Source organism: Heptranchias perlo, unplaced genomic scaffold, assembly GCF_035084215.1.
Source record: "Heptranchias perlo isolate sHepPer1 unplaced genomic scaffold, sHepPer1.hap1 HAP1_SCAFFOLD_254, whole genome shotgun sequence".
NCBI lineage: Eukaryota > Metazoa > Chordata > Chondrichthyes > Hexanchiformes > Hexanchidae > Heptranchias > Heptranchias perlo.
In genome coordinates this window covers 69980-94807 of record NW_027139266.1, presented here as the reverse complement: position 1 = coordinate 94807, position 24828 = coordinate 69980, and the positions used below count along the sequence as shown (strand labels likewise).

General features: G+C 46.1%; 3 non-coding genes across 3 annotated transcripts; 1 reads left to right on the top strand and 2 right to left on the bottom strand.

The window, feature by feature from the left end:
- Positions 1 to 5341: 5341 nt before the first annotated feature.
- trnaa-ugc (transfer RNA alanine (anticodon UGC)) lies at positions 5342 to 5413 on the bottom strand. The gene has a single exon. It is a non-coding gene; the product is annotated as a tRNA-Ala (tRNA).
- Positions 5414 to 14689: 9276 nt separating this feature from the next.
- On the bottom strand, positions 14690 to 14763 carry trnat-ugu (transfer RNA threonine (anticodon UGU)). The gene has a single exon. It is a non-coding gene; the product is annotated as a tRNA-Thr (tRNA).
- An 8634-nt stretch (positions 14764 to 23397) lies between these two features.
- Positions 23398 to 23491, top strand: trnay-gua (transfer RNA tyrosine (anticodon GUA)). Its single transcript has 2 exons — positions 23398 to 23434; positions 23456 to 23491. It is a non-coding gene; the product is annotated as a tRNA-Tyr (tRNA).
- Positions 23492 to 24828: the final 1337 nt, after the last annotated feature.

Genomic DNA, 24828 nt, shown 5'->3' with positions numbered 1-24828 from the left:
TTGTGTAATTCGTGGTGTTTAGTGAATTTGAGAAGCACACAGTGCTGTGTTTTGTTCAGGATCCAACACGGAACTGATCAGGAGGTCTTTTCAAAAATGCCTTTTCATCATACAGACAGCCCTCTCAGAGAATGTGTCCGTGACACGTTCTTGTTTCTGGGCTCGTTGAGGTCGGGGTATAATTCTTGATTCGATGTTTCATCCCCTGGAGAAACCCTAATTTAGCCCTGGACTTTTGATCTTGATCTGCGGTTCAAAGTTTTGCGAAGAGGGAAAAGGAGTCCCCAAATCACTCCACCTGAATCTCAAGCGCTTTTGAAAGAAATTCAGTTCAAACAATCAGGACTTTAAAGGCACCTCAATGACCTGCACTTTCATTGAACGAGCTTTGCTTCCAATTACATTCAACCTTGAAACCGCTCTGGGTTTTTCCCTCACTGAAGCAGAGTGTGGCCGCTCTGTATCTGTGATCATGTCGGTGACGAGGTTCGCTCTGATATTGGTCGCTTTCAATTTTTAAGATCTCGCCAAGCTCAGGGAAAAGAAACCGCGAATCGAATTGTCTGTAAGTGATGAATTGAAGGGATTGGTGCTCCAAGCAGATCTGGAAAATGCGCAGTGCGGTCGCTCAGGAATTCCAAATCCACCCTCTCGCCACTCCCCCCGTCTCAGTCTTTCCATCTTTACCCTTCACTGCCAGTGTTCCAGGTTCGATCATCCGTGGCCGTTCAACGAAGCCTGAGAAGTCCATGAGGGAAAAACACAGAGAGTCAAGAGACAGGGACAAGGTGGGATCAAAGTATAGGAAGAAATAGGATCAATGTCAAGTTCTGCGAACGGGCAGAATTTAAGATGGAGCTTGGGAGAGATTCCTTCACGTGTCTTGCAATTTTGCAAGAGACCATTGGGCTCCGAATTAAAAGCATGAGCCGCGCTGGTGAGTCTCTCTGAGAGAGGGAATGCAGTTCGTCAACTCCAGTTCATCGTTATTTGAGCAGTAAACATAACTTTAAGAAGTAGCGCTGCGAGGAGGATTCGAACGTACACAGAAAATCCCCAGGGGATTCCGAGTCCAACACCTTAACCACTCGGCCATCGCAGCTACAAACATCTGTTCTGCACGGCTGTAAATCAGAATGTGTAGGTTTATCACAAGCGATCTGTGATACAATGTTCTCTCCGACAGGTGAAAGGCCCTGATCCCTGGTCTGTGCTGATTCTCTGATAGTTTACTGGGTAAAGGCCCTGATCCCTGGTCTGTGCTGATTCTCTGATAGTTTACTGGGTAAAGGCCCTGATCCCCGGTCTGTGCTGATTCCCTGATAGTTTACTGGGTCAAGGCCCTGATCCCCGGTCTGTGCTGATTCCCTGATAGTTTCCTGGGTAAAGGCCCTGATCCCTGGTCTGTGCTGATTCCCTGATAGTTTACTGGGTCAAGGCCCTGATCCCTGGTCTGTGCTGATTCCCTGATAGTTTACATTATTGCGTTCAATACTTCAGCTTTAATATCTTAATGTTTGAAGAGTTTTACTCCTTATTTAATTTGTAAATATGGACGAACTTTAGGATTTAATGTTGGAGGTTTTAATCAGATAATTTGTGTGCTTTTTGGACCACTATTAAATCTGCATCTCTGTGAGTACGATTGTGGATGATAATGAATCTTTCAAACTGATAAGGTGACATTTTTGAATTGGTTTGTAATGTGTAGATCAGTCTGTAGAAATGGAATTGATACTGTATCTTTCAGTCTAATATTGTATGAGATTTTTGGACTGGTATATAATGTGTATCTCAGTCTGCACTAATAGAATTGATACTGTATCTTTAAATTTCATTCAACGAGTGTATTCTGAACAGGTATCTAATTTGTTTCTCAGGTTTACTATCTTTCAGTATTTCTCAATCGATACTGTACGTGAGGTTTGGATTTATTTGCAATTTGTAGCAAATGGTTCACTTTTCGAATGGATATTTCATGTATTAAAGTCATGTGTGAGAGAGTTCTGGGCTAGTATTCAATTGGAATCTCAGGTACATTATTGGGATTCATTCTGTCCCTTTCAATCGGGTACCATGTGTGATTTCTCTCTGGTATTTAATTCGTAGCTATGTTGCCCTATTGTGAGATTGACACAGTGCCTTTCAATCTGAGAGTGTGATTTTGGACTGGGATTTTTGTATCGACCTGTCAGCGGGACTGAGTTCGGGGCAAATGGAACAGTGTCTGCCTCACCCGCTCTGTTTGAATGTTGGATTGAAAGTGTGTCTCTGGAACTTGGGATCAGTGTGGGACTGACTACTTCTACTGTCTGAGACTGTGGAACTGATGACCTGTCTGTGTCTCTGTGCTCTGTGGGTGATAATGTACCTCCTGTGTGTGAGGAGCTGGCTGCACTCCTCCTTGTGCCTCGGGTGGAGGAAACATCACATTCATTCTGGATCATTCAAGGATTCGCCTGTAGGAAGAAAAATGATCTCTTGTAACCCAAGAAACGGTGAGGTTGAAAATAGAATAGAGATCAGTTTAATATCTCTGCTAATGATCATTTTGAATATCCACAAATGAAAACCAGTGATACAAACAGTGTCAGTGTCTGACTCCACTGCAGCACTCAGCTTCTGCACACCAGGTGTGTTGGGCTGTTTTACAACAATTTAGTGACATCCAGACACAACCCAACCCCTGCACTGATCCATGAATGGGACTACCCGATGGGGCAGGGACCTTTGTCCAGGTCAGGTTTCTAATCCCCTCTCCCATGGGACTAACCGTTCAACCGAAAATAAACAGCCGCTGTTTAAATTGTGTCCTTCACACTTCTCACCTGATGCCTGCAATAGATGCTCTTTGTATAACTCCCCACATCCTTACTGTCCGGCTCTGTTTCCACTCTTCACTGTCCAATAACAATAAACAGGGTGAGACTGGAACTAAACCAGGACCATTCACTCCTGGTTTGGGGAGTGAAAGCAGCAATGGTTTTAATAGCAGGTTCTTCCCATTCTCTCTCCCTTCCCCTGGACACACCCTGTCCACACCCAGCCCGAGAATGACCTCTCCCTCCCCCCCTCTCACTCCATGTTCCGGGACCAGTTCCTGATCCACTCCGCCTCTTACAAACAGCCCCCGGACTCCCCCTGCCCTTCCCCCGGACTCAATGCCGATCTCTGAGCCCATCTGCGGACACGGTCCCGGAGCGATGAGCTGCTGTAACGAGGCTGCTCTTTGCTCCCTTCCCCCGGGGGCCGTGATCTCTCCATTCCCGCCTGTCTGAGCAAAGGAAGTGGGTCTGGGGGAAAGGTCAGAGGGAATGGGCTCCACAGGCAGTGCAGGAACAGGCACCAGAATGGGAAACAGATGGGATTCCACCAGTGCCTAACGCTGGAATCCAGACTGACTTTATAATCTCCAACTATTAAACTCGAGGTTTCCATCCCTGCTGTTTCTCTCGGGCTCTTTTGATGGGAAAGAGTCTTTCAGAGATAAAGTGAGCGGCTGTGGAATGAGCCAATGGGTTATGTTCATTCTTGGCTCCCTTACTGATAAAGTAACGTTTGACTCCGAAACTGGAGGGAGGATTCCTCAAACCAATCCTGGAGAAACGGGGGAGGAAAGTGGGAGTCGGTGTATTTGCTGGGACCGTGTAGGATTAATATCAGGCAGCAACAGTCCCAGTTTATTTCAATCGGAGTGAAACACTCGGTCACTGAGAGTAATACAGAACGGCCCTGAGCTGCAAGATTGCAGAGGGGACAACAGGCAAGAGAGAGTTAAATGTGTGACACTGTCCCTGAGAGTGGGATTAATAATGTGTCTGTCTCTGAAATAATATCAGTGAGAGATGAGACTGCATCTTCTGTCTCTCCATCTTGGAATAGCAATTGGAATGGAATATTTTCCAATTTGTTACTCTGTGAAAACGGGACATTACAGGTCAGTTTCTCTCTCTCTCTTTTGTACAGCATATGAAGTTGAGATACTGTTACTGAGAGTGATACAGAGACACTGATAGGAAGTGTAATTCTGATACTGTGCCTGTCTGTTTTTATCTCTCTCTAGCGCTGTACATGAAGGTGGAATATTGTTACTGAGTGTGAAACGGACACACTGATGGGAAGTGTGAGACTGATACTGTGTCTGTTTGTCTGTGTGTCTCTCTCTGTCTGTCTGTCTTTCTCTCTCCCCAGTGCTGTACAAGGAGGCGGGATACTGTTACTGAGCGTAATATAGACACACTGATAGAAAGGGAAAGACTGATTCTGTGTCTGTGAACAAACCTCCGGTGCTATTGGTGAGACGGTCACTGTCCCTTTTACTGTATATCAGCCGGTCTGACGGGTCATTCATCATTCGCCAGTCCTGTCAGGAAAGGTGGAGAGAAACCGTCTGTAACTGTCTGACACTGGACTGTCTGTGAGTGTTGAATTTATTCAGTAACTAGTCGTCTATGGGTGTTGAGAACGGGATGGAGAGGACACCAGTTACTATTATCTGACAGTCAGTTTAGGAGGAGAGAGAAACACAGAGAGACTGGAGGAGCCCAGATAATTTGTATTTTCATCTTAACCAAACATATCACTGTGTGCGGACAATATAATAATGTAAAAGGAGGAGGACGAGGTGAGGCACAGACAGCATTGAGTCTCATTTCACTTTCGACGGACGCAGGACTTGTCCCAGGTGAGGGTTTTGTGCTTAAAGATCACTTCACTAAAAACACCTTGACGATCTGGGGTTACAGACGGACATGACGGGCAGGAAAAGACCAGCTCGTTCATCAATCCTGCCCCACATGCCTGGAGCATCGTGACTGGACACTTCCTACACACACCACCAGCCCCACCCACCGGGAACATGGAATCTCCTGGGAGCGGTCACAAACCAGAAAAAAAACAGAAAAAAGGCGGAGAGTCAGCGCCCACCGCACCAGAGAGGGTCAGCACCCGCCGCACCAGAGAGAGTCAGCACCCGCCGCACCAGAGAGAGTCAGCACCCACCGCACCAGCCGGGAATACATTCCAGATGCTCAGTCCTCTCTGGGAAAAGAAGAAGCTCCCAACATCCAGACTATTCTTCCCTCTTTGTGGTCGGAACGCCGGTCCGCTGCTTCCCCCCAATCTGTGAAACTGGAAATAATCAATCACTGGGCAAGCTGATCAACCATGAGATGGGAGCCATTGAAACACCGTGGGCGCTCTCCCATTGAATTATATTCTGTGCGGAGCGTTCGGTTTTTCGCGAGGTGAAGAAACTCTTGTCTCTCCTTGTGTGTCAATGTGAGGCGAGTCTCAGATGATATTCTCACAGTTGAATCCAAAACTGGAAATGTAACTTGTTTGGAGATGCCGGGGATTGAACCCGGGACCTCATACATGCAAAGCATGCGCTCTTCCACTGAGCTACATCCCCACGGAGCAAAAGGAACCTGAGAAATAAACAAGCAGACACTTTCGAAGTGAAGCCGTGAGCTTTCTGCTCCGTCTCTCCAGGATATCGAGATGCCCAGCGGTCCCGCGTGTTCACAATGTTCAACCTCTGCTTCAGTTCACGGGGTTTCTGCTCCTCTTTACTTTGAACTTTCCAAAAAAAAGTCTGTGGAAATAAAAAAACCCAATCGCTAATGGTCAGTGACAAGACTGAAATCCAACCTCTGAATCATAAAGTGAGATGGAAAAATGACAGAGCGTCAAACAGGAACAAGAGCTGGGACTGCTCGCTCGATATTGCACCGTCACACATTCCCCTCAGTCGGCGGCTGCTTTGAGTTGAGCTGTTGAGGGGACCGTGAGATGAAGTCCCGCTCCGGGACAATTTAATGCTTGTGGAGCCTCAGAAGTTGGAACTCGCTGAGCTCAAAAAGCGTCATTCAACTTTCCGTGGGGAATTCTGGTGAAAAATTATTTAGGGAGATACTAGGAGTTGAACCCAGGACCTCAACACATGCAAAAACATGCGCTCGACCACTGAACAAAATCCCCAGATTAAAGAAACCTCTCACCAAGGAAAGAAGAACTGATTGTCCTCATTTTATGAGGCCACCCGTGGTGGGTGTGCACTCCGCTCACTGCATTTTAATGGGGAAATAATCAATTTATATTATGTAATTATCCTCCACTCACTGCATTTTACTGGAGAAATAATCAATTTATATTGTGTAACTATCCTCCACTCACTGCATTTTAATGGAGAAATAATCAATTTATATTATGTAACTATCCTCCACTCACTGCATTTTACTGGAGAAATAATCAATTTATATTGTGTAACTATCCTCCACTCACTGCATTTTAATGGAGAAATAATCAATTTATATTATGTAACTATCCTCCACTCACTGCATTTTAATGGAGAAATAATCAATTTATATTATGTAACTATCCCCCACTCACTGCATTTCACTGGAGAAATAATCAATTTATATTATGTAACTATCCCCCACCAGGTTTTCGCTGTTGTCAGAAATAGTCCCTTCGTGGTCGCCAATTGTAGGATTTAAACCACTATTTTCAGGATTATAATCTAATCCAATCTAAGGACTGGTTCGTGACAACAACAAGATCACCACTGGTACTGGTATTACGGTTAAAGGCAAAACCGATTTATTAATCACGTGACAATTAGTGCAAAAAGGTGATACTTAACAAAGAGAAATAGTGAGTGTTCCTTGAAACCTCGGGAGTGTCCATCCAAGTGACTACGGTGCGGTCTCTCTCTCTCTCTCTCTCTATCCCTCCAAGTGACTACGGTGCGGTCTCTCTCTCTCTCTCTCTCCCTCCAAGTGACTACGGTGCGGTCTCTCTCTCTCTCTCTCTCTCCCTCCAAGTGACTACGGTGCGGTCTCTCTCTCTCTCTCTCTCCCTCCAAGTGACTACGGTGCGGTCTCTCTCTCTCTCTCTCTCTATCCCTCCAAGTGACTACGGTGCGGTCTCTCTCTCTCTCTCTCTGTCCCTCCAAGTGACTACGGTGCGGTCTCTCTCTCTCTCTCTGTCCCTCCAAGTGACTACGGTGCGGTCTCTCTCTCTCTCTCTCTGTCCCTCCAAGTGACTACGGTGCGGTCTCTCTCTCTCTCTGTCCCTCCAAGTGACTACGGTGCGGTCTCTCTCTCTCTCTCTCTCTGTCCCTCCAAGTGACTACGGTGCGGTCTCTCTCTCTCTCTCTCTCTGTCCCTCCAAGTGACTACGGTGCGGTCTCTCTCTCTCTCTCTCTCTGTCCCTCCAAGTGACAACGGTGCGGTCTCTCTCTCTCTCTCTCCCTCCAAGTGACTACGGTGCGGTCTCTCTCTCTCTCTCTCTCTATCCCTCCAAGTGACTACAGTGCGGTCTCTCTCTCTCTCTCTCTCGTGCTGTGATCTGTTGACTGAAAAGTTCTCTTCTTCCTTGCCAGAATCTTGTTCGCCTTCCTCAGCTTTTGAGGTCTCTTCTTATTCCCTTTTTCAGTTTATGAGCAGTTCACTCTCACATCCACATCTCTCAGCCTGACCATTATTCATGTCTCTCAACCTTCAGAAGTTACATTCCAAGCATAACTCCTGGTCCCATCCGTGCCTTGTTGTTACAGACTTAACAGAACCTTATTTAGAGTTTACATTGCCAGTCTTCACAGAACCGTTTGTATAAACAGACTTCTGCTCACTGGCTTGTGGAGGCTCGAGATAGAGAGGCCTGAGCCTGAGTGACTCCTTGATTTAATGAACCTTCAGTCCCTTTATCGACATGTCTTTTAGACATTATGCTATTACAGCACATTCCTCCCTTAGGTCTGTTCATTCCCATTTTACTGTTGTCAGCATCCTTTTAGTTTTAACTGCAAACTTGACTATAATAACCATCATGCATCCTTCTCGGCCCACCAGCACTTTCTTATTGAACACACGTTACATGGTTCATTCTATATTAATACACAGTACAGTTTACATTTATAGATACATAGATTCACAGTACATTTGATTCTACTTCCACTGTTGATTATAATTATCCTAAATTCTATCTGTTAATGGGTTAATCATTGCACATTGTTCTTCCTGTCTCTAAACACCGTTGTACAGGAGGCTTCTGTTCCGTTCCGAGAAGCTCTGAACCATGGAAGAGAGCGGCTGGGGCACATTTCTTACACGCCTCAAGATTAACCCACACGGAGATTTTGCTGTCAGTGAAGAGAGACGAGAAAGACCAAAGTGCCGTTTGCCCCTCTCAGTGTGGCCCTGAAGGACTGTGTCCAGGCTGAAGTTCTGTTCCCACCGGACGATCCTCCCCCCAGATTGTCCTTTCTGAGCTCCAGTCAGGTGATGCTTAACACTCAGGTGGGAAAGACCAAAATCTACAATAAAGTGTTAAAAATGAAGCTGATTTATTTAACAGATATCTAGAATATTAAACTCCAGCCCAGTTATAGGGGTTATTAACATCAGCAGAAACAAACCTCAACTGTCAGAATGAACATGGTTCAGTCCTGGATGGGATTAACAGCAGAATCCAACCCCTGCAGTCATATGTGAACTCGCTGGAGTCTCAGCACATGTGATGACTGAGTGAATCCCTTCCCACACACGGAGCAGGTGAACAGTCTCTCCCCAGTGTCAGTGTGTTGGTGTTTCAGCAGATCATTTGTGCTTTTAAAGCCCTTCTCACAGTGAGAACATTTAAAAAGTCTCTCCCCAGGGTGAGTACGTTGGTGTGTCAGCAGATTCCTGTTGTTTTTATATCTCTTCCCACAGTCAGAACATTTTAAAGGTCTCTTATCAGAGTGAACTCGCTGGTGTGATAGAAGGTGTGATGACCGAGTAAATCTCTTCCTACACATGGAGCAGGTGAACGGTCTCTCCCCAGTGTGAATGCGTCGATGTCTCCATAGTTGGTATCTGCTTTTACAGGTCTTCTCACAGTCAGAACATTCAAAAGGTCTCTCCCCAGTGTGAACAAGTTGGTGCATCAGCAGTTTGGATGAAATAGTGAATCCCTTCCCTCACACGGTGCAGGTGAGCAGCCTCTCCCCAGTGTGAGTGCGTTGGTGTGTCAGCAGATTCCTTTTGCTTTTAAACCTCTTCCCACAGTCGGAACTTTAATAGGTCTCTTATCAGTGTGAACTCACTGGTGTCTCAGCAGGTGGGATGACCGAGTAAATCTCTTCTTACACACAGAGCAGGTGAACGGCCTCTCCCCCGTGTGAGTGCGTTGGTGTGTCAGCAGATTAAATTTGCTTTTAAACCTCGTCTCACAGTCAGAACATTTAAAACTTCTCTCATCGGAGTGAACAAGCTGGTGTATCAGCAGGTTGAAAGTCTGAGTGAATCTCTTCCCACACACGGAGCAGGAGAACGGCCTCTCCCCAGTGTGAACTTGCTGGTGTCTCAGCAGGTGGGATGACTGAGTGAATCTCTTCTTACACACGGAGCAGGAGAACGGTCTCTCCCCAGTGTGAGTGCGTTGGTGTGTCAGCAGATTAATTTTGCTTTTAAACCTCTTCTCACAGTCAGAACATTTAAAAGGTCTCTCGCCGGAGTGAAGTTGCTGGTGTGTCAGCAGGTTGGAAGACTGAGTGAATCTCTTCCCACACACGGAGCAGGTGAACGGCCTCTCCCCAGTGTGAGAGTGTCGATCAGTTTCCAGCTCTGACGGGTGATTGAATCCCTTCCCACAGTCCCCACATTTCCACGGTTTCTCCATGGTCTGGGTGTCCTTGTGTCTCTCAAGGTTGGACGATCAGTTGAAGCCTCGTCCACACACAGAACACGTGTACGGTTTCTCCCGGCTGTGAATGGTGCGATGTTTTTTCAGGCTGTGTAACTGGTTAAAGCTCTTTCCACAGTCAGTGCACTGGAACACTCTCACTCGGGTGTGTGTGTCTCGGTGCTTTTCCACTCACACTGATGTTTGAAATCTTCTCCCACAGATAGAACAGACAAACATTTCTCCTTCCACATTCAAAGGCCGATGATATTCAGGTTCTGATGAATCGAGTGACTCTGTCAGATCAGACGTGATTTTTGATTTGAGTTTCCCTCTGCAAATCCTCCCCTTCTAATACCCTGCAAAAGGAGTTCAGAAAAGTCATGACTGTAAGTACAGGATAGAAATTCAGAATAGACAATTCTAGTTTCTATGGAACATTCTTTCCTCTCTTGTTCCTCCAAAGATGTAAATCTCCATCCCACACAATCTCCCTCCTCCCTGTGCGGAAATCCAAACCCATCGTGTCATCTTTCAGTGGCCCTAAACCATGAGTAAAAGGGTGAGAGAGAGTGAGAGAATGAATGTGAGAGAGCGTGAGAGAGTTAATGTGACACAGTGAATGCCAGAGAGTCAATGTCAGACAGTGAATGTGAGAGATTGAATGTGAGAGAGTGAATGTGAGTACAGCAATGGGCTCGGTGTGGAGAATGAAGTGGGGCAGGTGGAGCATCTTTCAGTGGGGCATCAGTGATCATAATCTCATTTGGTTTAGAACAGTTATGTAAAAGAACAGGGGACAGTCAAATACGAAAATTCTTAACTGGAGGAGGGCTAATTCCAGTGAGTTAAAAAGGGATCTTGTCCAGGTGGATTGGAATCAAAAATTGGCAGGCAGAAGAGTAATTGAACAGTGGGAGGCCTTCAAGGAGGAGTGGGTTTGGGGACAGAGTAGACAGATTCCCACGAGGAGGAAAGTAACAGCATCCAAAGCTAGAGCTCCCTGGATGACTGAAGATATAGAGATCACTATTTCTCCTTCATTTACAGACGCTCTTTGACCGATCACCATTTCTCCTTCATTTACAGACGTTCCCTGACCGATCACTATTCCTCATTCATTCACAGACGCTCCCTGACCAATTACCATTCCTCATTCATTTGTCGATGCTTGCTGACCGATCATCAATTCTCCTTCATTTACAAACCTTCCCCGACCGATCACCATTGCTCCTTCATTTACAGATGCTCCCTGACCGATCACCATTTCTCCTTCATTTACAGATGCTCCCTGACCATTCACCATTTCTCCTTCATTCACAGATGCTCCCTGACCGATCACCATTTCTGCTTCATTTGCAGATGCTCTCTGACTGATCACCATTTCTCCTTCATTTACAGATGATCTCTGACCGATCACCATTTCTCCTTCATTTACAGACGCTCCCTGACCGATCACCATTTCTCCTTCATTTGCAGACGCTCTCTGACCGATCACCATTTCTCCTTCATTTACAGACGCTCCCTGACCGATCACCATTTCTCCTTCATTTACAGACGCTCCCTGACCAATCACCATTTCTCCTTCATTTACAGACGCTCCCTGACCGATCACCATTTCTCCTTCATTTACAGACGCTCCCTGACCGATCCCCATTTCCCCTTCATTTCCTGGCGGGGAGTGAGGGGGGGATAATGTTCACTGTTTTATATTCGGGTCTGGGGCCGCACTCGGGGTTTGTAAAGCCTGAGCCTGGGCCTGAGCCCGGACCCGGGCCCCGGGGTTTATTGAGCCTCTTGCTCCGATCCTCTGACCTGCACCGAACGCGCTCCTCCCGCAGCCTCGACTGGCCGCGCATGCTCAGGACACACTGCCCGATAATGAGTCACTACTGCGCCTGCGCGCTGGGCTCCACTGATTCAGATAGGGCACAATCTGAACCGCGCTGCATGCTGGGTGATGCAGCCGCCATTGATGATCTTAATATCAGGCCGAAAAACAAAGACATTGGAAGCAGGAAAAGCGCGTTTGGACCAAGGATAATAAAATAAACTGAAAATAAACTGAAAGCCTAGCTATTTAAATCGGCACAAACACACAGCATAGAAGCTCCCCCCCCCAACTTTGGTGAACTCCAGAAAATATTTTTTTCATTAACTTTTATTAATTTCGTTTTATTAATTGTTGCAACTGACGGGTTCAATTAATGTTTATTTTCCAACTGCACCACAGGACCGTCAGTTTCACCATTAACCCCGCCCTGGTGATTAAGGAGATATCCGGACCAATTGGAGCAGCAGGAATTTATCGGAATTTCCTGCAATGAGTGGGGTGCCGCAGGGATCAGTGCCGGGGCCTCAACTATTTACAATATATATTCATGGCTTGGATGAAGGAACAGGGTGTCTTGTGGCCAAATTGGTTGATGATACAAAGAAAGGTGGAAAAGCAAGTTGCGATAAGGACACAACTTGTCTGTAAAGAGATATTGACAGGTTAAACGGATGGGCAAAAATTTGGTGGATGGAATATAATGTGGGAAAATGTGAAGTCATCCACTTTGGGAGGAAAAATAAAAAAGCAAAATATTATTTGAATGGAGAAATACTACAAAATGCTGCGGTACAGAGGGACCTTGGTGTCCTCGTACATGAAACATAAAAAGTCAACATACAAGTGCAGCAGGTAATCCGGAAGGCAAACGGAATATTGGCCTTTATTTCTAGGAGGATGGAGTATAAAAGCAGGGAAGTCATGCTACAACTGTACAGAGTGCTATTGCAAGACGGGAGGCCCGAGGAGCCTCAGTGCCCACATGGGGACATGAAGAAGTCGATGTGTTATGGAACCAGTTGTACCTTGAACTCCAGTCAAAATGTTTAGAAGGTTCAACTACTTTAGATGGCGCTGAAACTCACAACCCCAGCATTTCTCGAGTGTATAATTATTGTAGAAATAACGTGCGCTGACCGATTGCTCCACTGGAGCCGCGCACGGTCTGTGTCCCCAGTGCTCCCATCAAACAGCTTCATCCTCGGTCTCTCAATTATCACTTCCTGATCTTTCCCACACAGAAACCTCCAAACAAGAGGCGATTCGTTAAACATCCGCAGTGATCTTTAAAAGCCGTGGCTTCTGAAACAAAACCCCAGACGATAAGAACTTTTAATTATATTATTGTTTACTTAAGGATAATTATTTTCATGCGACTTTAAGGAGGATTTGGGTAAAGTGGGAGCTGAAATTATGAAACTCTCTCTGGGCTGTCGGTGATTGAAGAGATGGGCGTTATTTCATTTGAAAACTGAGGCTCGGAACTTCCTGATGGAGAAGTGTGAGAGAAGATTGTGGTTAGTGGCAGTTGCCGGGGAGATCGAGAGGAGAGGGAGAAAAGTCAAAGTCACAGCTGTGACAGCTCAAGTGCTCTGCTTATCTGTAATATTTAGACAGTAATGTACAGCACAGGACAAACCAGTTTAGAATGTGACCGTGACACGTGAATGTGACGACACGTTCTTGTTTCTGGGCTCATTGAGGTCGGGGTATAATTCTCGATGCGAGGTTCATACCCCGGCGAATCCCTAATTTATCCCGGGACTATTGATCTTGAGCTGCGGTACAAACTTTTGCGAAGAGGGAAAGGAAGTCCCCAAATCACTCCACCTGAATCTGAAGCGCTTTCGGAAGAAATTCAGTTCAAACAATCAGGACTTTAAAGGCACCTCAATGACCTGCACTTTCATTGAATGAGCTTTGCTTCCAATTGCATTCGAGCTTGAAACCGCTCTGGGTTTTCATCTCACTGAAGCAGAGTGTGGCCGCTCTGTATCTGTGAGCATGTCGGTGACGAAGTTCGCTCTGATATTGGTCGCTTTCAATTTTTAAAATTTCACGAAGCCTCAGGGAAAAGAAACCGAGAATCGAATTGTCCCTGTAAGTGATGAATTGAAGGGATTGGTGCTCCAAGCAGATCTGGAAAATGCGCAGTGCGGTCGCTCAGGAATTCCAAATCCACCCTCTCGCCACTCGGCGATCATATTAACTGAGCTTTACTCTGGTCCAGTGTCACCGCGCTGAAATCGAGTATTTCTCCGGCACGTTTCTCTTAACTTCACAGTTGCTGGTTTAAGAGTGAAGACCGGCTCGTTGGATTTTCACTCCTGCAAGTTTCAACCATTCATTTTGGAAAAGTAAACTGACAGTAGACAGCTGTTCTATTGGTCACTGCAATCAAAAAGTTCAGCTCAGTGAGTTACTGGTTCAGTGGGTGACTTCTTCACCTGTCTCGGTGGTGCTATCGGTTGGTGCAAAAGTTTGATGTTTCGAGCCCTAATTTTATTTTCCCTCAGGATTCATCACCTCAAAGTTCCAGGGTTTCAATGTGTGTTTTGTCTGCAAGAAAATGTACCGTGATCATTGCGGGCTGAGCAGAGCTGATATTCCACCATTTCCCCTGTTGTCGGAGAGCAGGCACATGAATCATATAAAGGAATGGAACATTGGCTTCACGGAAATCACAATTCATAACCCATTTATTTCAAGCGGGTTTATTTTAAATGAGTCAACGCCTGCCTTAAATGGTAGACTCAGGACTGTCACACAAACAGGTTAAATCTTCATAGAATAATTACCACAGTCATTTTTAGACTGGACGCCGCACAGTGACTTTGCTGTCAGTGAAGAGAGACGAGAAAGACCAAAGTGCCGACCACCCTGTCCGCTTCTGTGTATCCTCGAACTTTATCACTGTTATCCGGAGGTCGAGGAGACAACCATTCGCTCCTCAATGACATAAATCGTGAATTATACCCTGACCCCGACGAGCCCAGAAACAAGAACGTGTCCTTAAATTAAAGTGTTACAGACACATTCTATGAGAGGTCTGTCTGTGCGATGAAATGGTGTTTTTGAACAGTCATTCTGATATCGGTTTCCTCCTCAAACCTGAACAAATACCAATTCCAAAGTGTGACTTTGTCACTTAATTCCACAAATTAGGTAAAAATAATAAGTGACATAAGGCACTGCTGGGAGTTGAACCCAGGATCGCCTGTTTACAAGACAGATGCTTTAACCAACTAAACCACAGCACCAATTCACAGCACCTGTTCCCCACCTCGTCTCACTAATATCGATCAGCGACACGTTACTGTCTGTTTGAGGCACAGACCGTTTTATCTTTGTCTCTTTCCCTTGTCCGTTTACCTGTGCATCCTGATACTGCCTGCATTTCTCGCTGTGTTTATCTTTGTGTATCCATCAGTGTGTTGATACACGGATGATTAAGTGTGCTTGTGTTTGTTACATTAAATAAATTCGGGGTTCAGACAATTCTCGCTCTGACATTGGAGAACTATTGAGCCGAACTTTACAGCGAAGTCTTGTTTATTGTGGTGCTGAAACGAAAAAACCGAAGAGGTCCAAAAAGGGAAAAGGAGAAAAAACTTGAGGGAAAATAACGACAACAATCAAGGTATTTACAGGTATATTAAGAGAAAGAAGGGTGACTAAGAGTAATGTGGGACCCTTAAAGACAGATGGAGGTGATATTGTAATTGAAAATCAGGAAATGGCAGAGATGCTGAATATTTACTTTGCATCGGTCTTCATAGAAAAGGATGAGGCGAACATAGCAGAGACACGAGGAAAACTGTAAATAAATCAAGGGGATTCAGTGTAAATAAAATAATGGCAATGGAGAAAATAATGAGATTGGAGATTGTCAAATCTCCAGGACCTGATGTTTACCATCCCGGGGGAATAAGAGGAATAGGTAAGGAACTTGTACATGCTTACTCATGATCGATCAAAACTCTCTTGATTCAGGAATTGTTGCTTTAATTGAAACATTGTCAATGTCACTCCATTATTTCGGATGGGTCGGAGAGATAAAGTTGGAAATTCTAGGCCTATCAGTCTGACGCCTGTTGTGGGGAAGTTACCAGTATCCGTTATTGGGGAAAGAATGACTGAGCACTTGGATAAATATGGAGTAATCAGAGAGAGCCAGCATGGATTTGTAAAGGGGAAGTCAAGTCTAACAAAGCTCGTTGAACTTTTTGAAGGTGTAACTAACGTGCTCGATAATGGAGTGTCTCTGGGTGTTAGATGGACATTGACTTCCAAAGGCATCCAATAAGGGACCACATAAGAGACTGTCAACAAAAATTAGAGTGCGTGGAATTTAAGGCAACCTATTGAAATGGGTCAGGAGTTGGTTAGAAGGTGGGAGGCAGAGGCCCGGGATAATAAGGGATGTACTCAAATTGGCCGGATGTGATTAGTTCTGGGGCATCAGCTTTTTCCGATATGTATAAATGAGGGAGATGAAGGAATAGAGAGCCGAACACTCACGTTTGTCGCTGACATCGAGTTAGGAGGCGCAGTGAGTAGTGTAGATGGGAGCATAAAGTTACAAAGGGAAATTGATAGATTCAGTGAGTTGGTAAAACTGTGTCAGATGGAGCTTACATAGAATTACATCGAATGTACATCACAGAAACAGGCAATTCGGCCCAACGAGACTATACCGGTGTTTATGCTGCAGACGAGCCTCCTCCAACCCCTCTTCATCTAACCCCATGAGCAAACTCTAATATTCCCTTCTCCTCTATGTGCTTATCCAGCTTCCCCGTAAATGCATCCATTCTATTCGCCTTAACTGCTCCTTGTGGTGGTGAGTTGAACATTCTAACGACTCTCTGGGGAAGTCTGTTTCTCTTGAATGCCAGATTGGATACATTCGTGACTGGATTATATTCATGGCCCCAACGTTTTGGAGTCCCCACTCCCACAAGTGCGAACACCTTGTCTGTGCCTCACCTATAAAGCCCTCACATAATCTTAAAGCCCGATATCAGGTCACCCTCAGCCTCCTCTTTTCTATACAGAAGAGCCCCAGCCTGTTCAAACTTTCAATATGGGGAAGTATATAGTCATCTGCTTTGGACGGAAGCAATACAGATCAGAGTATTTTCTAAATGGTGAGAAGCTCGGAACTATGGAGGAGCAGAGAGATTTAGGGATCGAAGTACAGAAATCACGAAAAGCCAGTGGACTGCTGAAAAAAATAATTTGAAAGTCCAATGTGATGTTGGCCTTTATCTCAAGGGAACTGGAATTCAAAGACGTGGAAATATGTTCCAGATAGAAAGCTCTGGTGAGACCCCATTTAAAGTATTGCATTCAGTTCTGGGCACACCCCTCAGGAAAGACATATTGGCCCGTGGAGGGGATGCAGCGCAGTTTCACCAGAATGATACCGGGGCTAAAATGGTTACATTATGAGGGTAAGTTGCGTGGACAAGGTTTGTATTTCCTCGTGTATAGAGGATTAAGTGGTGATGTAATTCAGGTGTTGAAGGTGATTCAATGATCCAATGGTGGGTGTGTGAGTTGGTGCTGAATCGGTCCCCTTCAGTGAAGAGAGGGTCAGCGGGCGCCTGACAGACACGGCTCGGAACGGGACTCGCTTCTCTCCGGCGGCAGCGGCTGGTTTAGAGAGATCTCTCTGTCTGCTGCTGTTACTCCGCCTCCCGCACTCTGGGAGAACCGCGGAGCTCGGTCCTCATTTTCTCTTATGGATCCGGCTCCATCCGTTTACTGTTGACGGGAGTGCGTCTGATACCAAGTCAGTCAGAAGCGGGTGCAAATCACAACATCGGCACAGGCCCAAGGACTGGGGACTGGTTTGATATTGGGTCCTTTTTAAGGGACCGGCTGTAGAATGTTTGTATAATAATAATGATCAGAATTAACTTTGAAACAATGAATTTTTTTTCAGTTATTTCCCATTTCCACCCTCACCAGTTTTATACAGTAACAGGTAACAATGTTTGAGGGATGTGATGTCCAGTGTTGGTGGAATCAGTGTAATTTAACTTGATACATTGAAGAATCTCTTGTCTATCCCAGGCTCTTACCTTAGGTTTAGACCCTCACCTAGTTTAAAATCGGTCACTCACTGATATAAATAAACCAGTAACAATCCCGAAACCTCAGCGGGGATATTTGTTCCGATACTTAATGACGGTCCCAATTTCCACTGAAATTCTCAATCAGCAAATCCCAGAGGCTGTTTCGGGTTTGACAAACTGTGAAACAGATTGTTTTAAAAGCCGGAAAGAGGGAAAAACTGGTGGTTGATATGAAGTGTTATACATTATCTCTTTCTGTTTCAGATTTACAATTTCTCTTTGTGTGTTACTGACAGGAGAGGCTATAACGGAGCCCAGTGACTGGGTAACGAGCTGCACTGAGTCATTGGCCTGTGTTACAGACCGGCTCGTTGGACCTGCTCATTTCGTGAACTCGCTGGTGTCTCAGCACGTGTGATGACTGAGTGAATCCCTTCCCACACACGGAGCAGGTGAACAGTCTCTCAACCAATGGGCATGCGTTGATGTGTCAGCAGTTCATTTCTACTTTTAAAGCTCTTCTCACAGTCACTGCATGAAAAGGTCACTCAATAGTGTCAACAAGTTAATGTTTCAGAAGGTGGGATGATCAAGTGAATCTCTTCCCACACACGGAGCAGGTGAACAGTCTCTCCCCAGTGCGAGTGCGTCAATGTCTCAGTCGTTCGTTTCTGATTTTAAATCTCTTCCCACAGTCAGAACATTCAAAGGTCTCTCAGTGTGAACTCGCTGGTGTGTCAGCAGGGTCGATGACTGAGTGAATCTCTTCCCACACACTGAGCAGGTGAACGGCCTCTCCCCAGTGTGAACTCGCTGGTGTTTCAGCAGGGTCGATGACTGAGCGAATCCCTTCCCACACACTGAGCAGGTGAACGGCCTCTCCCCAGTGTGAACTCGCTGGTGTTTCAGCAGGGTCGATGACTGAGCGAATCCCTTCCCACACACTGAGCAGGTGAACGGCCTCTCCCCAGTGTGAACTCGCTGGTGTTTCAGCAGGGTGGATGACCAAGTGAATCCCTTCCCACACACTGAGCAGGGGAACGGCCTCTCCCCAGTGTGAACTCGCTGGTGTGTCAGCAGGGTCGATGACTGAGCGAATCCCTTCCCACACACGGAGCAGGTGAACGGCCTCTCCCCAGTGTGAACTCGCTGGTGTGACAGAAAGTGTGATGACAGAGCGAATCCCTTCCCACACACGGAGCAGGTGAACGGCCTCTCCCCAGTGCGAGCACGATGGTGTCTCAGCAGTTCAATTTTGCTTTTAAACCTCTTCTCACAGTCAGAACATTTAAAAGGTCTCTCATCAGTGTGAAGTCGCTGGTGTGTCAGCAGAGTGGATGATTGAGTGAATCCCTTCCCACACACGGAGCAGGTGAACGGCCTCTCCCCAGTGTGAACTCGCTGGTGTGTCAGCAGGGCGGATGACTGAGTGAATCCCTTCCCACACACGGAGCAGGTGAACGGCCTCTCCCCAGTGTGGGTCCGTTGGTGTGTCAGCAGATTCCTTTTGCATTTAAACCTCTTCTCACAGTCAGAACATTTAAAAGGTCTCTCATCAGAGTGAACTCGCTGGTGTCTCAGGAGGTGGGATGACCGAATGAATCCCTTCCCACACACGGAGCAGGTGAACGGCCTCTCCCCAGTGTGACGGCGTCGATGAGTTTCCAGCTCTGAAGGGTAATTGTATCCCTTCCCACAGTCCCCACATTTCCACGGTTTCTCCGTGGTCCGGGTGTCCTTGTGTCTCTCCAGGTTGGACGATCAGTTGAAGCCTCGTCAACACACAGAACACGTGTACGGTTTCTCCCCGCTGTGAATGGTGCGGTGTTTTTTCTGGCTGTGTAACTGGTTAAAGCTCTTTCCAGTCAGTGCACTGGAACACTCTCACTCGGTGTGTGTCTCGGTGCTTTTCCACTCACACTGATGTTTGAAATCTTCTCCCACAGACAGAACAGACAAATGTTTCTCCTTCCACATTCAAAGGCCGATGATGTTCAGGTCCTGATGAATCAAGTGACTCTGTCAGATCTTGACGTGATCTTTGGTTTGAGTTTCCCTCTGCAAATCCTCCCCTGTTAAAGGAGTTTATAAAAGTTATCAATGTAAGTACAGGATAGAAATTCAGATCAGATAACTCTACTTTCTATGGAACATTATTTCCTCTCTCATTCCTCAAAGCTGTAAATCCCCGTCCCACACACTCTCCCTCCTCCCTGTGCTGAAATCCAAACCCATCACATCATCTTTCAGTGGCCCGAAACCATGAGTGAAAGGGTGAGAGAGTGAGTGTGAGAGAGTGAATGTGAGAGAGTGAATGTGAGAGAATGAATGTGAGAGAGTGAGTGTGAGAGAGTGTGAGTACAGCAGTGGGCTCGGTGTGGAGAATGAAGTGGGGCAGGTGGAGCATGTTTCAGTGGGGCAGCAGTGATCATAATTTCATTCGGTTTAGAATAGTTTTGGAAAAGGACTGGGGACAGTCAAATATGAAAATTCTTAACTGGAGGAGGGCGAATTTCATGAGTTAAAAAGGGATCTTGTCCAGGTTAATTGGCATCAAGAATTCGCAGGCAGAACAATAATTGAACAATGGGAGGCCTTCAAGGAGAAGTTGGTTTGGGAACAGAGTAGACAGATTCCCACGAGGAGGAAAGACATGGCATCCAAAGCTTGAGCTCCCTGGATGACGGAAGATGTCGAGATCACCATTTCTCCTTCATTTACAGACGCTCCCTGACCGATCACCAATTCACCTTCATTTACAGACGCTCCCTGACCGATCACTATTTCTCCTTCATTTACAGACGCTCCCTGACCGATCACCAATTCTCCTTCATTTACAGACGCTCCCTGACCGATCACCATTTCTCATTCATTTACAGACGCTCCCTGACCGATCACTGTTTCTCCTTCATTTACAGACGCTCCCTGACCGATCACCAATTCTCCTTCATTTACAGACGCTCCCTGACCGATCACCATTTCTCATTCATTTACAGACGCTCCCTGACCGATCACCAATTCTCCTTCATTTGCAGACGCTCCCTGATTCGATGAGTCACGAGGTTTGACGCTGACACTGCGCATGCTCGGAGGCCGCGGGCCGTGTGTTGAGTTTCGGGTCTGATCTAAACCGGAGCCCCCGGAGTGTAGAGAGAGAGAGGAGAATGTTCACTGTTTGATATTCGGGCCCGGGGCCGCACTCGGGGTTTGTGAAGCCCCCGCCCCCTCCCCCGGGGTTTATTAACCCGCTCCCCCCGCCCATCTCTCACCTGTTGCCGACACGATCTCGGCCTCACTCCCCGCCCGCCGCGCATGCTCAGCTCACACTGCCCGGGTGATTGACGGGAGCTCCGGACCAATAGGAAGAGCGGAGAGGGGCTGGAGGACCGAGCGGGCGGTTGGTCCTCCAACCAATGGGAGTGGGTGAGGGGCGGGACTTGCGGCACCGAGTGGGCGGGGCTGAGCCCGGATCTCCCTCATTGGCTGAAACTCTGCATCAATTTTAAACCTGATTGATGTCAAACTCGAGGGAAAAAACTGGACTTTAATAAAGGACAAAGAGGAGGAAATATTGGAGGGAATAACACAGTGTAGGGATAAAATGGATTAATTCAGGACAGACAGCAGGGATTATTGGAGGAAATAACACAGTGTAGGGATAAAATGGATTAATTCAGGACAGTCAGCAGGGATTATTGGAGGGAATAACACAGTGTAGGGATAAAATGGATTAGTTCAGGACAGACAGCAGGGAATATTGGAGGAAATAACACAGTGTAGGGATAAAATGGATTAATTCAGGACAGACAGCAGGGATTATTGGAGGAAATAACACAGTGTAGGGATAAAATGGATTAATTCAGGACAGACAGCAGGGATTATTGGAGGAAATAACACAGTGTAGGGATAAAATGGATTAATTCAGGACAGACAGCAGGGATTATTGGAGGAAATAACACAGTGTAGGGATAAAATGGATTAATTCAGGACAGACAGCAGGGATTATTGGAGGAAATAACACAGTGTAGGGATAAAATGGATTAATTCAGGACAGACAGCAGGGATTATTGGAGGAAATAACACAGTGTAGGGATAAAATGGATTAATTCAGGACAGACAGCAGGGATTATTGGAGGAAATAACACAGTGTAGGGATAAAATGGATTAATTCAGGACAGACAGCAGGGATTATTGGAGGAAATAACACAGTGTAGGGATAAAATGGATTAATTCAGGACAGACAGCAGGAATTATTGGGGGAAATAACACAGTGTAGGGATAAAATGGATTAATTCAGGACAGACAGCAGGGATTATTGGAGGAAATAACACAGTGTAGGGATAAAATGGATTAATTCAGGACAGACAGCAGGGATTATTGGGGGAAATAACACAGCGGAGGGATAAAATGGATTAATTCAGGACAGACAGCAGGGATTATTGGAGGAAATAACACAGTGTAGGGATAAAATGGATTAATTCAGGACAGACAGCAGGGAATATTGGAGGAAATAACACAGTGTAGGGATAAAATGGATTAATTCAGGACAGACAGCAGGGAATATTGGAGGAAATAACACAGTGTAGGGATAAAATGGATTAATTCAGGACAGACAGCAGGGAATATTGGAGGAAATAACACAGTGTAGGGATAAAATGGATTAATTCAGGACAGACAGCAGGGATTATTGGAGGAAATACCACAGTGTAGGGATAAAATGGATTAATTCAGGACAGACAGCAGGGATTATTGGAGGAAATAACACAGTGTAGGGATAAAATGGATTAATTCAGGACAGAGCAGGGATTTTTGGAGGAAATAGCACAGGTCTGGGGAGCTGGGACTTGGCCATAATTGAAGGGATGGGAACTGAAATAATCTACAGTGAGAAAGGAGAAAAGGCAAAATAATCGGTAATTAGGACATCAATTCGTCTCTTATCTTGAATTCATCAAGTAATTGACCCATTCTGTTTGAAACAAAGTTGATTTATTTGACAGAGATCCAGAATATTGAATTTCAGCCCAGTTATAGCGGTTATTAACATCAGCAGAAACAAATCCCAACTCCCAGAATGAGGTTCTGCTGCTGAAACCCTCATCCGTGCCTTTGTTTACCTCCAGACTCGACTATTCCAATGCTCTCCAGGCCCGGCCTTCCACTTTACACCCTCCGTAAACTTGAACCCACAATCTCCAGATCAATAATCAGTCCCATTATTCATTGTGTCACTGGCCCAGGCTGTGGAGAACACGGAGCAGCTCCCACTCCCACAGCACTGCGGTATGAGCAGGTACCGAGTCAGCCTCAGTCATGAGCACTGGAATCCACGAGTCCGGGTGTGTCAAAGGTGCACGGTGAACAATCACCAAAGTGAAACATTTTTGCCGCTTCCCTGCGATACCTCAGCTGGTCGAGCGACAAGACTGTCGTGGAAAATAAGACAAAGTCATTCTTCCGTCATTGGTTCAATTCCTGCTCGAAGGAGAACGCGTGATTTTGGAATAAGCAGCAATTAGTTCAAGGTCGCTCTCTTCACTTTACAGGCACCTCACAGATTAACATGTTGCCATGAAGGCACAGGACACCTCTTTTCCTTTCTCAAACCTGAAAACTTTCTGTGTCTGCCCAAACAAGGCTGCTCTGCCTCTGCTCACCAGCAGGGAGCGCTTTTGAGCAGCAATACTTCAAAACACTCAGCTCTCGCTTTCAGGCAAAAGAAGTCTTCGATCAGCACCGGACTCCACGAGTCTGAACGTGTCAACAGGCGCACGGTGAACAATCACCAAAGACAGCACTGTTTATCACTTCCCTTCGATAGCTCAGCTGGTAGAGCGGAGGACTGTAGTGAATAAAACAAAATAAAGTCATCCTTAGGTCGCTGGTTCAATTCTGGCTCGAAGGAGTGAGTGTGATTTTGGAATAAGCAGCAATTACCTCAAGGTCACTCTCCGAACTTTGCAGGCAGCTCACAGATTAACATGTTGCCACTCAGGCACAGGACGCCTCTTCTCCTTTCCAAAACCTGAAAGCTTTCTGTGTCTGCCCGAGCACGGCTGTTTCACTCGAGCATTTCCCTCTGCTCACCAGCAGGGAGTGCCTTTGAGCAGCAACACTTCAAATCGCCCTCAATTTCAGGCAAAATGGTCTTCGATCAGTCAGTCAGTCAGGGCTCTCGCTGCTCCTCGAGCTCGGGCGGCTGTCGCTTTCCGGTGACCTCGTCTTCCTTCCGAAGGCTCGGGCTCTTCTCAGCATCACTCATTATGACTGTGGCTTCCTGTTCTGCTGTTCCTCACTTGCTGATGCTCGATACCGCCGATTGGAGCAAAGTATTTAATATATTCAGGGAGTGGCAACCCAAGGCAAGATTTCTCTGCTGGTCTTGGAGCAGCTTGAAGGCGAGTGTGAGGTAGGAACTGTGAGGGGCGATTTACAAACAGCAAACGAGGAATTAGCTCAACTGGTGGAGTGCTCACTTGGCCTGTGAGAAGTCGCGGGATCGTTGATTATATTCTCCACTCACCGTTTGTCTTGGGGCAATTATACAGAAACAAGAGTGTTGTCAGTGAGTCCATCGCCCATGGACTTCCTAAACTTCACTGTGTGTTTGGGTACAGAGAGATCAAGGGGCAGCAAATCTTTTGATGTGCTGCAGTTAGCAAAAGTTGTTGATTTTGCTATGCAGCAAAGATGGAAAGATGAGGTGAGAGATGGAGAAAAAGCTTCGTAATCCTTGATGCCTTCTCTGAAGATTGAATTCAGGACCTTCAGATTATGACACTGATGCACTGCTTCCTGCACTGAGAAGGCACTTACCAGGTATGGAGCCAGGCAGCACCACCAAGTAGGACAGCTTGCAAGGTATTGAAGGCCATAAAATTTTGCATAAAAAAATCCAAGCCAGGTAGGAATCGAACCTAATGCGTTATCCATTGCACCACTGGCCCAGATTATAACGAATTAGTAGCAGTGGGAGGCAGTGGGCATGGCGGAGGTACTAAATAAATACATTGCATCTGTCTTTCCCAAGGAAGAAGACGCTGCCAGAGTGTCAGTAAAGGAAGATGTTGTAGAGATACAGGATTGGCTAAAAATTTATAAAGAGGAGGTACTGGAAAGGCTGGCTGTACTTAAAGTAGATCCGTCATCTGGTCCGGATGGGATGCATCCTAGGTTGCTGAGGGAAGTAAGGGTGGAAATTGCAGAGGTACTGGCAAAAAACCTCCAAACATCCTTAGATAT